This window comes from Mytilus trossulus, chromosome 7, assembly GCF_036588685.1.
Source record: "Mytilus trossulus isolate FHL-02 chromosome 7, PNRI_Mtr1.1.1.hap1, whole genome shotgun sequence".
Taxonomy (NCBI): Eukaryota; Metazoa; Mollusca; class Bivalvia; order Mytilida; family Mytilidae; genus Mytilus; species Mytilus trossulus.
The window spans coordinates 1,887,986-1,900,835 of NC_086379.1; the positions used below are offsets into that span (position 1 = coordinate 1,887,986).

The following is a 12,850-nucleotide window of genomic DNA, read 5'->3' on the forward strand; positions in this document are numbered from 1 at the left end:
CTTGCTCACCATCACACAAGGTTAAGTCGCTCAGCCTTCTCTCTGAATCGCTCATTTTGTTTATATCAGCTTTATAATTTTTCTCATCGATTGCATTATGTCTTTTGTGTAGTAATGCACAAATACCAGATTAATTGTTCACACGTTTTACAATGCAACAAATACAGGCCTGGTCAATATGTTTTTGACAGTTAATTTCACGAAAGTCCCAGTTTTCCACTGATTCATCTTAAAGCACCATGTGTATAATGTTATGAATGCTTTAATTTGCGTTCCTAGATGAATCTCTTTACATTTTTAAAACACACGTAATATTCAGTCTACAAATTTTCAATAAATTCAATTTCCGCTGTCACAAAGTAGACACCCAACTAGAATATGCACCTTTTATATCGACTGTAAGCGCCTTTTTATTTTTTACTTTAATAAACAAACATGTCCACGTCGTAAGATAAATTCTATTATATTGCAATGTCGTTTTATAAAGTTTAAATACTATTTAGATCTTCTGTTCAACGATTCTTATATCTTCTTTTCTAAAGGAAGAATATGTTATAAAGATATAGTTCTATGTGATATAGTTAAATGAATTTGTATGCACACATAACTCTCGATTAATAGGTTTTATATAACTTATGATCGAAACTAACATCAAAACTAACATTACATTTCTTTTGGTGACTGTCCAAAATTTAAGTGTCACAAACAAAGTTTAATAGTGAAAACATTTAATCAAAAACCAGTTAATTGTCCACATCGCCGATCAATTTTGTATAGTTTCTTTTAGGGTTTATTATAAATCACAAGATCAAGAGTTTTTTAAATAATTAAAATACATTTGGTTATATGCAACGTTTAATAGCCTATAAAACCATAAAGACACACATTGAAAATTGTTATTCCTTTTGTACGGTCTTCAGTAGTATTGAATTAAAATGCCTTGATATTTAGATCTATCTATACCATGGTTAGTAATGTTGTTTGGGATTTTGCAAGATTACATCACATGCCAATTCCGACTTTAACGCATAAGTTATATCAAAAATTAGGCACTGATAGTACAGCTGTAACAAAAAAACTGAAACACCATTAACGCTTAAAAAGTAAAATCACAAAAATACTGAACTCCGAGGAAAATTCAAAACAGTTGAGTTGGAACATTTTTTTTTTAACTCTTTTACGCTGACCAGCACAATATTTTTACGTCACAGCTTCCATGTAGATTTTCTTATATATTTTTGAATAATAGAGTTATTTCGATAATGTTTGACAATTTTTGTAATGATTAAGTTTCTAACAAAATCAATGGTTATCGATATTTACTGACAATTTGTATAACTGTAACATTTTTTTAAAGTTTGAAATTGGTCAACTGTCGCCCAATATTTTGGTGTAAAGCGTATATTTATCTGACACTGTCTAAATGAAAAGTCGGCAAAGGTTTCTATTCGAGTTATGAGTAATACGGCAACAGTTGTTTACTGACGTTCAAATCTAATTAATAGATGCAGAAAACATTTCAATGTAACAAACAAATACCGAGGTGCTCACTTGAAGAAGGAAAAGACGAGACTGGGTGTGTCAAAAAAGAAACCGTCAAATACTATGGAGGTATCACCTGATATGCGTATCCAAACTCAGTGAACTATCATAATCAAGAATTGGGGGGGGGGGGGAATGGGGGAATATAAAATAACAGATTGGACAACTTTTCTGGTATCTAAAGAACTAAGACTGTGAAAATGCCGCTATTGAGTTCAAGCACATACATCATGGACACATCGTATCAGTAAAATTTCGTGCCGGTTACCATAAGATTTATAAAGTTTTTCATTTAAATGATTTTCCTCAATAAATCTAATAGAAAACTTTTTTATTAGGTTACATAACAGAAATACCGAAACCCTAGAGAAAATTTAAAACGGGTAGTCTCTTATCAAAAGGGAAAATCAAAATCTGAAACGCATCAAAAGAGTCATATTCCTGACTTGGTAAATAGTGCGGTGACAGAAGTGTAAAAAGTCGTCTAGATTTCGAGTTTAATCTCCCCAAATAACACACGGCTAAAAATGGTCTTAACTTAAATACAAATATATCTTCTTTATTTTTTGCCCTGTCGTCAGCATTTCTTGTGGTCACATTTCTCTAAAAATTAGTTTTAATGACTAGTAGTATATTGGAGAGTTTCAACCCCCCTTTTTCAAAATGAAAATTTGTGTACGTTTGCTTACATTTAATTGAAATATTTTTTTCTGAAGCTTTTTTTTTTCATTCTATGCAGTATTTTCTTCTTATCTATAAATTCAAATGAAATTTGCTAACTTTTGACCGAATAAAATTCAGGTAATTTTTTAAAGGAAATTCTGAAACAAACTTTAGTTTCTTCTTCAAAGCAGTAATAAACATTATCCCATAATAATTTTAACATATAGTATTTCATAAAACTAGTTACTGATAAAAATTTCGGAACCTAAATATGAAAATAGCCCTAAGAAATCAATGGAAAAGGAAAAGAGTAAAAAACTTCAATTTCATCACGGAACTGAATCACTTCCCTTCCATCACAGTTTGTGTATTAGTCAATAATTTGCTCTCAATATATGACATAATTTACTATCTTTTTTGCTATTATTTACAAATATTTTCATTAAAATTCACTACTATATGGCATATACTTTGTTTGTATATGTTTATATTCTACGTTTTTTTGTTATAAAAAACTTAAATATACTTTGTCAGAAAAGTCGTATTGTAAAAATGTAAATAATTGACGGAGAGTTCCATTGAATATTCCGCGACATGTACGATTCGTCAGATCCGTTGGAACTTGCTCCATCAAGTATAAAGAAACGAATAAAGTCGTTATGTTTTATGCAGTGTTTAATATACCAAAACATGAACTGAAAATTTGAGTCAATTTACAGTATAGGGAAGTCGACTTTTGTATCTGCAATGAAAAAAAGATTGGTTGAGGTGAACACCAATTAAGGCGTTTCATGTGATAGCTGTGAATTTGAAGAACTGCAGGCAGTTTACCATCGTTCATGCTACAAAAGTTACACAAGTTAACAGAATTGTCCCCCCATTTAAGAGAGAGGAAGCGTCTAACCTGACATTTAATGACAACAGACAATTATTGGACTGTAGCCCCTCAGTTTCAGGTGTTTGTACACATTCTAGAATGCAGTCGTTCAACTGGAGCGCTTGTATATGTTGTTGCAACAAAACATTTTAGAAGGATCGAAAACTACGCAAGTTTGAATCAGATGAGCGTATTAAGAATGTTTTATCTATGGCAGATAAAGTAAAAGTTGAAATAGTTTCTCGTTCATCTTTTAAACTTCATGCACTCTGTCATTCTGGTTGCATTACAAAATATTTTGTGACAACGAAAAAAAATCCAAACCCGGCCGTGGAAGCAGAAATCTTATATCACGATACTACTTTTACTAAAAACAATTGGGATATTGACAACGATTCCTCATGACAAAGTTACTTGATAACATATCCAACTATAGCAGTCATCACGTGACTTTTGTGACGTCACACATCACCCGTATCAAGCCCAAGTAAATTGTATAGAAATGCATAGGGGCTTTCTGGAATCGATGAAATACATTACTTTAAGTTCATGATACTAAAAGTGTGGGTCTTTGTAGTAATTCCTCATATATTTAGAAATATAAATATTCCTTTTGGAATAGTTTAAATTTTGATCTTCTCCCTTCCAAATGCTTTTGAAAATTTGTCTTGTTGCCTCGATAGTTCACACTGTTAAATCATACAACTACGATAAATATTGGATTTTCTGTCGTCTTTAACATTAAATTGCGATTTAAACAAAACAGATGGAATAATTGTGGGTCTTTGTGCTTATTATTATATTCATAAATATTTGAAATATCGTATATAGAATAGTTTAATTTTCTATTATGTCCCTTCCAAATTGATTTGAAAATAAGCTATTTTCAGAAAATCTGCTATTATTTTTCAAGATGGCGACCAGATTGACAGCGTGGGGCGACATGGTAAAAATATTATTTGTACGATTTTTACTATGAAAATTAAATAACTGTTGGATGCTCGCGTTTTCATTCATTGTCTTACCTTAAAGCAGCATGTAATCGAACATTGGTTCCTGTTTATCAAGCTTAAACATGCTGTTGTTATTTTTATAAAATTTTGAAAATGGCGAACAAATAATTTTCAAACGTAGAGGATGTTCGACACTTATTTTGTTAATGCACATACTTCAATTTATTTTCTCTGTTTTTATTACAATTAAAAATGACACGTTATTGTAACTATAAGAATAGCCATAGCAAGATTAAGGAGATATTAATTAAGTCATAACATCAACGTGATCAAAGAAAACAAACATGGCACCTAATCACGTTGTAAGTTTTGACAATACCCATGTAGATGCATGTTTTGACAATACCTATGCCGGTTAGTGTTGTCCGATTATCAATGAAATTCTTTGCAATATTATTTTATATTCATAAAAGAAGACATCGAATGGATATAAACCGAGGTGAACTAAATATATTTTTCAATTTTCTTTAATTAATTTATCAGGTAACCAGTATAAAAATCCTAATTGAACCAGTCACATACAGAGTTATCGAACGTGATTATGACTGTAATAGTTGCATATGATATAGATCGTTTCTTCCTACTGATTCTAATTTAAAATATTCTACTTGTAAAATGCAGGCTTAAGTCATTGAATTCTATAGAATTCATTTATCATACAACTTCAACAAATTCAAGGTAAATATAACATAATAGTCAGAAGCAAGATAAATATTGGCGATGCCATATCAGCTGCAAGTCAATTGAAAACTGACCCTCTCAAAATCTCAATGTCAACAGTAATAGACACAAATAACGGAGAGATATTGCATTCCGCTGTAAGTATACTTAGAAAAAACATCGAAACTGTACAATTTTCCATAGAAAAATATCAAACTTCAGATGAATTGTCTCTTCCTTCTTCGAATCTGTCAATGCCTTCTTATTTATTGCAATTCATTTTATGGTTAATCGATGCTACTGCATACAGCCACGTCTGTTCTCAGGAAATGGCACAAGAGAAACTGTGTCAATGCTCGGCAACTGTATAGTCGGTTATGTTTAGGATTGGCTTTACAAATGTACCATGAGTTTGGTTCAAAACACCTTGTTGACACATTGAATGTCAATGAATTTTGTGCCTCGTAAAGTGTTGCCAACCATGACATTGGGCGAATTTAAGATGCTGTGTACGACCCGTATACAGTTTCCCAGCATCTTTGCAGACAAGCATATGAATGCCATCACACCTTCCTAAACCACCTACTGGTATTAGATCTCCGTTAAATCTTGGATGGATTGATAGGGATGGTTTGAAAGCGGGTTTTTTTTCGATGGACAAATGTCTTCGGACTTCCTAAGATACCTTGTCTGTACATGTAACGGAAAATCTGTGTGCTCAAAAGAACGTAATTACTTTGAGCACAAGCTTTCGTGTACAGACCCGTGTCCATGTGGCACCCCTTTAAAAAAAGTTAAACCCGCCACATTCTGTAAGTGTCTGTCTCAATTCAAGAGACTGCAATGCAGTGGTTGTACGAAACCGATTATATAATAGACATTTACAAAAGTAAAATAAACAACAATAGATAATACTATGGAAGCATCAATAATTGTGAAAAACAAACGCAACAAGAAGTCTATAAAAAGCCAGAAGTATCCGCAAATTCAATTTGAGGTCATTTTTGACCGAAGTGTTCTATTGCTTTGGTTTGATACCTCACCCAATATGAAAGTTTAAAAGAAAATTTTCATGTATTGTGCTTCATGACACTTGATTTTTACCTGAAATTGAAATTTCCATAACGGTGCTCTAAATATTTCATGGTTTGAAAACTGGATTTTTGAAGTTTTGATTATAAAACGTCGTTTTAGGATTTTTTTGATAAAAAAAAATCTTAATGATTCAGGTTTATGTATAAAAATAAACATTACTAAAGCCAAAAGAGTATTGTTTGTATTAATGTCGAGTTTAGAAATAGAAAAAAATGTCAAAATTGAAACCCTTCAAAACTTTCTCAGATTTGTACAGCTGACCTTTGACCTCAATTTGGAAAAAAATGTGACCATATCAAGTCCTGACGACAGGCATATTGTAGTAGAAGGTTTCCTCATTCCAATGATTTATTATATAGGTGTGTGTTCGGTGGGCAGATTAAATTAAAAAAAAATCTGCCTTCAGTCACCGCACTAAAAGACATTGAATTTTTAGTCTAATTTGTTTTGATTAGTTGTTGGTGTTGTTTTTTTAGTAACAACGAGTTAGATAGTTACTTGTGTCATTAGTCTCTGTGTTAATTTTGTTGTGTGGTTTGTGCTGATCTGAGAAGTCAAGCCTTTTCGGCTAATTTTAATACTTTGTTGTGCTGTTACGTCACTATTTCGTGCCAAAGAGTGAGAGAAAGAAACAGAGAGAAAAGAATGCGTTTTCAAACAGGTTTAATCCCGCACAAAACGTAAGTGCCCATCTCTTCCAAGTCTAAGCCTCAAATTAAGTGTTTTTCGTTTGTTGCTGTATATCATATATATATAGTATGGATCGACATGAATTTTAATGTGTACAAGATAATAGAATCCCATGACCTGCGAAAATATGACAAGGTTACTGGGAACGTTGCACATAGTGCCTCGATAAAATAAGATTAAATAAAAAAATATCAGGTACATAATTTATTTATATCTATGTTGCTTACTGCTTTTGTAAATAATCGAATATTTTGTAAAAAGCAAATTTCTGCATGTAATTAATTATCTTTAAAATCAAAATCAATTGGACAATAAAATCAACGAGTACGATGTTTAACCAAAAATGACATTTCTGTGTTTATAAAAGTCTCTACAGGCTGAAAAAAAAACTTAGTAACTCGAAAATCCAAGTATATTTCTATATTATTTACCAAATTATCAGCGCAAATTCCAAAAATAGGAATGACTGTATTGGTTCATTTTCAAAACTTTTTTTTTATCTTTGAACATGTCGTATCTTCAATAAATTGCACGTTGTTCGAAAGTTAGATTGTGTAACAAGTCTGATTTCATTAAAAAGAAATTAACCAGGAAAATATAACGAGATAACAGTAATCACTAACATTACTACACAGTTCATATGGCCACATCAATCATTGATACCAAACCAGTCTCCAATATAACTAACAAACAAATTAGGTAAACAAACAAAAAAAACACAATGTCAAGACTGTATGACTTAGTTCAGGCAGACCATATGATGACGTTATACCATGTTATTGCCAGGACCATCTCCATCATCTTTTACATATGTAGACCTTTTTAGAAAATAAAAATCTGCACCGAGAATCTACCAATAAGATGATCACTAGCTTGAGCAAGGTGGAAACAAAAACAATTCACTGTCATGTTCCCATTTAAAGTGTGTAATTTCTGTTTCATATAGATCCATGTGAAAATATATGTGAATAAGATCATAAAATGCAATGAATTGATAAAACATGACATAGATCTATGTTAAAATAGATGTTAACAATTAATAGAATGCAATGAACTGATAAAATATGACATAGATCTCTGTTAAAATAGATGTGAACTCGATAATAGAATGCAATGAACTGAGAACATATGACAAGGCCAGTCACTTAGTACTATGAGAATAATATATGCAAAATGAATAACGAATAGAGAAAAATGGGCTAAATAATTTAAGAGTTCAAAAAAGAAAATATCCAACCCAGATCCTAAACAATCAAGCACTAATACAATGACGGTTTGCCATTTAAAAGGATTTCAACTTTTCAGTTTTCTTGTTATATTGTTGATATCGAGTTTTTACAAGTATGTATGAATCGATATAAAAACTAATTCTTACAACAACAAAAAAATACAATGACCTATAAAAATATCACAAGATAATAGAACACAATGATCTAAGAAAATATGACAAGGCCAGTCAGTAAATGAACTACTATGTACTTAATACCTCGAGAATATTTAAGTAAATGGAACACAATGATCTAAGAAAATATGACAAGGCCAGTCAGTAAATGAACTACTATGTACTTAATACCTCGAGAATATTTAAGTAAATGGAACACAATGATCTAAGAAAATATGACAAGGCCAGTCAGTAAATGAACTACTATGTACTTAATACCTCGAGAATATTTAAGTAAATGGAACACAATGATCTAAGAAAATATGACAAGGCCAGTCAGTAAATGAACTACTATGTACTTAATACCTCGAGAATATTTAAGTAAATGGAACACAATGATCTAAGAAAATATGACAAGGCCAGTCAGTAAATGAACTACTATGTACTTAATACCTCTAGAATATTTAAGTAAATGGAACACAATGATCTAAGAAAATATGACAAGGCCAGTCAGTAAATGAACTACTATGTACTTAATACCTCGAGTATATTTAAGTAAATGGAACACAATGATCTAAGAAAATATGACAAGGCCAGTCAGTAAATGAACTACTATGTACTTAATACCTCGAGAATATTTAAGTAAATGAAAAACGATCAGGTCTAATACTATTTATATTTATGTTGTTTCCTTTTTTTTCGTTTAACAAATCGAATATTGGGTTAAAATCGAATTCCTTTTTGTAAAAATATTTATTTTTCAAATCAAGACTTAGAGGACACTAAGGCAGCAACCATTTGATTTTCGGGGGGGGGGGAGGGGGGGCTATGTTTTTTTGGGGGGGGAAAAAGTTTGTTTCCAGTTTTTGGAGAGAAAAAGAAAAAATAATTTGTTTTTGATTCTGAGAAAAAAAAATGTTTGTTTAACCCTCAGCTGCCACTATATGTAATGCTAAAATTAAAAGAAAAATTGTTTTCGACTTGTCGCGAAAAAAAAAGATTGTTTTTCACCAAAGGCGAAAAAAAAAGTTTGTCCAGAAAAAAAATCCATAGCCACCCCCCCATCCCCCCCATCCCCCCCCCCAGAAAATCAAATGGTTGCTGCCTAATCTCACCGGTCGAGTACCATGTTAAACCAATAAAGACATTTATGTGATGTCACTACAGCCTGCAAACACCTGGAGACGTATTTTTCACCGTTTGACACTGGTTTCAAGAATTTAGAGCTTTCTGTTCGATTATATCGGGTTTTGTTTATCTATCATTGTTCCTGCCGGCCCTGACCGTCTTTGAGGGCGTGTGTTTAGTCAATTTTGATATTGTTTTTTTTATGTTGTATTAGGACTATTACATACATAGAAATTGTATGATTTAAATCAGGTCCATTCAATAACAATATTTGTCAATATATATATGATATAATCTGGCGTCGTCGAGCATGTCGGCAAACTTAAAGACTATGATTGCGATTTTGTTTTATATTTGACATGATAATATGATTAATGCACTATAATTCTGTGTATTACATTCCTTTTGTTTATATTTTTCATATTATAGATTATTGAAATAAAACAGATTTACTGTTTAAAGTATAAACAAAGTTGAGAATATGACAAGGGTTACAAACACAAAATGGAAATGAAAAGGAAAAATTACGAATACAAAAATGAGATCTGGAGGGGGTTTACAGAATTCTGCAAAAACTCGACGCTACAACATAAAAATATAATATGTAAAATAAATAACTTATAGAGAATATTAAGTCTAAATAATTAAAGAACTCAGAAATGAAAATACCCAACCCAAACCCTAAACAATCAAACACTAATGCAGTGATGATTTGTGCATTTAATGGATTTCCGCTATTTAGTTTTCTTCTTCTTGATATTAATTTTTTACAAGATTGTATGAATCGATATTAAAACTAGTTTTTACAAGAAGAAAAGACCGAAAACAATGGTCTGTGAAAATATTAAAAGTTCAGAAAAATGAATCAACCATGCATCAAAACTAAAAAATAAATATTGTTTTTTTTTATATTTTTTTCATTTTTTTCAATGTTAAACCATTGTATAAATAACCAAATCCATGATGAATTAATCCTGTTGAGTCTGTTGGTGCATAAAGGAAAATAACAGATAGATGATTATGTGTTACTGTAATTGGTTTGGTATTGCAATGGCTGATATCTTATTTTGAAAGAAAGACAAAACAGCAATAGTTCCCCTTGAAAACAAATCTTGGGGTAACAATCTGATCTGTCACCGACTGAAATATGCGTTGGTTATATGCTGTCATCAAATGAAACGTATTTCTCTCTCTCTTATTCAAAATTCACTAAAAACTAGTTCGTTTATACTTTGTCGGTCCTTTTTTTTTACTGTATAATTTTACTCTTTTCAGCAGTATTATGCTGTCAGTAGTCACCTTATTTTTGCACGAAATTGCCATTTCATCTTAAACAACGGACATTTTAATTTTTCAACCTACAATACAATCCTGAACCAAAAATATATTTGTGTAGTATGGAGTTTAAAATGAGAATGAATGCATTTGCAATGGACATTGTGCAATACGAGACGAATTTGGTAATTCCTCGTGTCCTATTACATTTTCTCTTAAGTGTTTAAGTATCACTTAATAATCACTTTTAATTTTTACAGTATCACCGACCTTTTTTCTCCACGAATATAAGCATTTGTTTTTAATTTTTACAATTTAAAATGCCGAAATTCACCATTTTTGTTGCTGAACTGCATCAGGAACGTTAACTCCTCCGATTGAAAATACTAATTCAACAATAATTTGACGGGATCACCACCATTTGTGATGTTGGAATCGACAATTTTCGGAATCTCTTATTAAGGATTGATACATTTCCCAATCGTTTTATATGTAAAATTTGACACATCAAGTAAAACGTAAAAGTTGTGTCCTTCTTTAAATTTCTAAAATGTTATTTTTGACCGGGATGAATTATTGGTGAAATACTTTATAAGCTTTTCTCTCTTGAGCAACGACTTTTAATACTCCAAATGAGTGACTGCTTTATACAGATTTGACTGTAGTTTCATTTTAACAAAATTACACACACAAAAAAATGTAATCGTCACATCTGGTCACATCATAACATCTGGAAAAAGACAAACACGCAACACATTTTTTTATTTGAATAAGAAAAAGATATATCTTGAATTTAGAGAAACATGTCGTATAGAACAGACGATAATCACTGGGAAAATATGATTTATTTGATGTTCCTTGTTTTTACCATGTCTGCAGGTAAGAAATCACTATATTTTTTATTATGTTAAATTCAAAGGCGATGTGCAAATGTTTTTATCTAATTCCTTCAGAAATAAAAAAATGTAAAAATGATACCAAATATACATGTACACAGGAATATACTTTGTATGTTGGCGTAACTAGTATATCAGTTTTGAATTGGAAGAACATTTTCATCTGATCAGGTAAAACAATATTGAAAACTAAGCAACAACTAGTCAGTTTTCAGACTTATCTACAATGTTTTCAACTTGTACAAATCAACAAATATCTGAATTATCTCGTAGCTACTGAACTGTACTGGAAACGAAAAGTTCCTTAACAAATGGTAAAATTAAAAGTTCAAACAAATCAAACGAATGGATAACATCTATCATATTCCTGACTATGTACAGTCATTTCATTATGTAGAAAATGACGATTTCACCCTGGTTTTATAGCTATCTGAGGCTCTCATGTGTATCTCTTGAATCATCATTAATTAAGAAAATTACTAGTACTAAAACATAAGTTATACTCGTCACCAGATTTCACATATTGAATATGATTTTACTGTACTTTGAATAGAAAAAAGTGTTCATTAGATACATCTTGATGTGCTTAAAAGGTCAATCAGACACCTCAAACAGATTCCTTGTGTTTTATCTGAGCATAATTTTATGTTTCGTAGTCCGGCATTATCCTTTTCAACCCTTTTAAGAACGATGGCCGTTGTTTTTGTTTAAGTCTCACTTTCCACGATCAACATGCAGAATCCGTATAACAGAATTGTGTTAAATCTGTCAAGATGTGTTTGCTTAGTTCGAATTTCTTGACTGTTCGTCCCCATTGATTAATAGCAAATAACATGATTTGAGCAATTATGTTGGTAGTATCAATTTCAATTTGAAAATACTTATTTGTTAATGAGTTAATGGGGTCTGTTTTAACACAGTAAAACATAGCTCACCCTTTCGGAGCACCTGAGATCACCTCCAGTTTGTGGTGAGGTTCGTGTTTGCTCAGTCTTTAGTTTTCTATTTTGTTTCTGGTGTACTATTATTTGTCTGTTGTTTCTTTTATTTTTTTAAGCCATGGCATAGTCAGTTTATTTTCGGATTATGGGTTTGACTATTCCTCTGGTAGCTTTCGCCCCTATTTCAAACATTTCATAGTCATTATCACAATTTGATGGACCATCACCATGTGTACTTGTTTAACCAAACGAGATGCATTATTTTTGCGGTCTTAAAGCACAAGATTGATGGTCTGATCTAACAGTGTATTATTGTACTGAAGACTATACTGTGTTGCATGCATTGCTAGTCTAAGAGATGTTTGATATGGCGACGCATCCTGTCTTGCTTTTATTGTGACTCTATGATGCAAGTCCCCTGGCTTTTACTATACTTGGTTAGTATATTCAAGATTTAACAAAGCTAATCTATAGTTCATTCTTACTAATTTTTAAATTTCCTAAAAAATTTATACGTGCAAGATGTGGTTGTTCCTGTCTATTGCCAAAAAACAACATTATATGCATTACTGCTACTGACCCACTACTGATCCAAAGAGGGATAGAAAATTATGCATACGAATTTTACTTACCCTCTATGGATCCGTTGGGGGTCAGTACAGATTGGGTTCCAGCTATGTATAATCAAC

General features: G+C 31.6%; 1 protein-coding gene across 2 annotated transcripts in view; it reads right to left on the reverse strand.

The window, feature by feature from the left end:
* The window catches only part of LOC134724477 (DNA ligase 1-like), a 79,397-nt gene that overhangs the window by 10,539 nt on the left and 56,008 nt on the right, over positions 1-12,850 (reverse strand). The gene's annotated exons all lie outside the window — the stretch shown is intronic.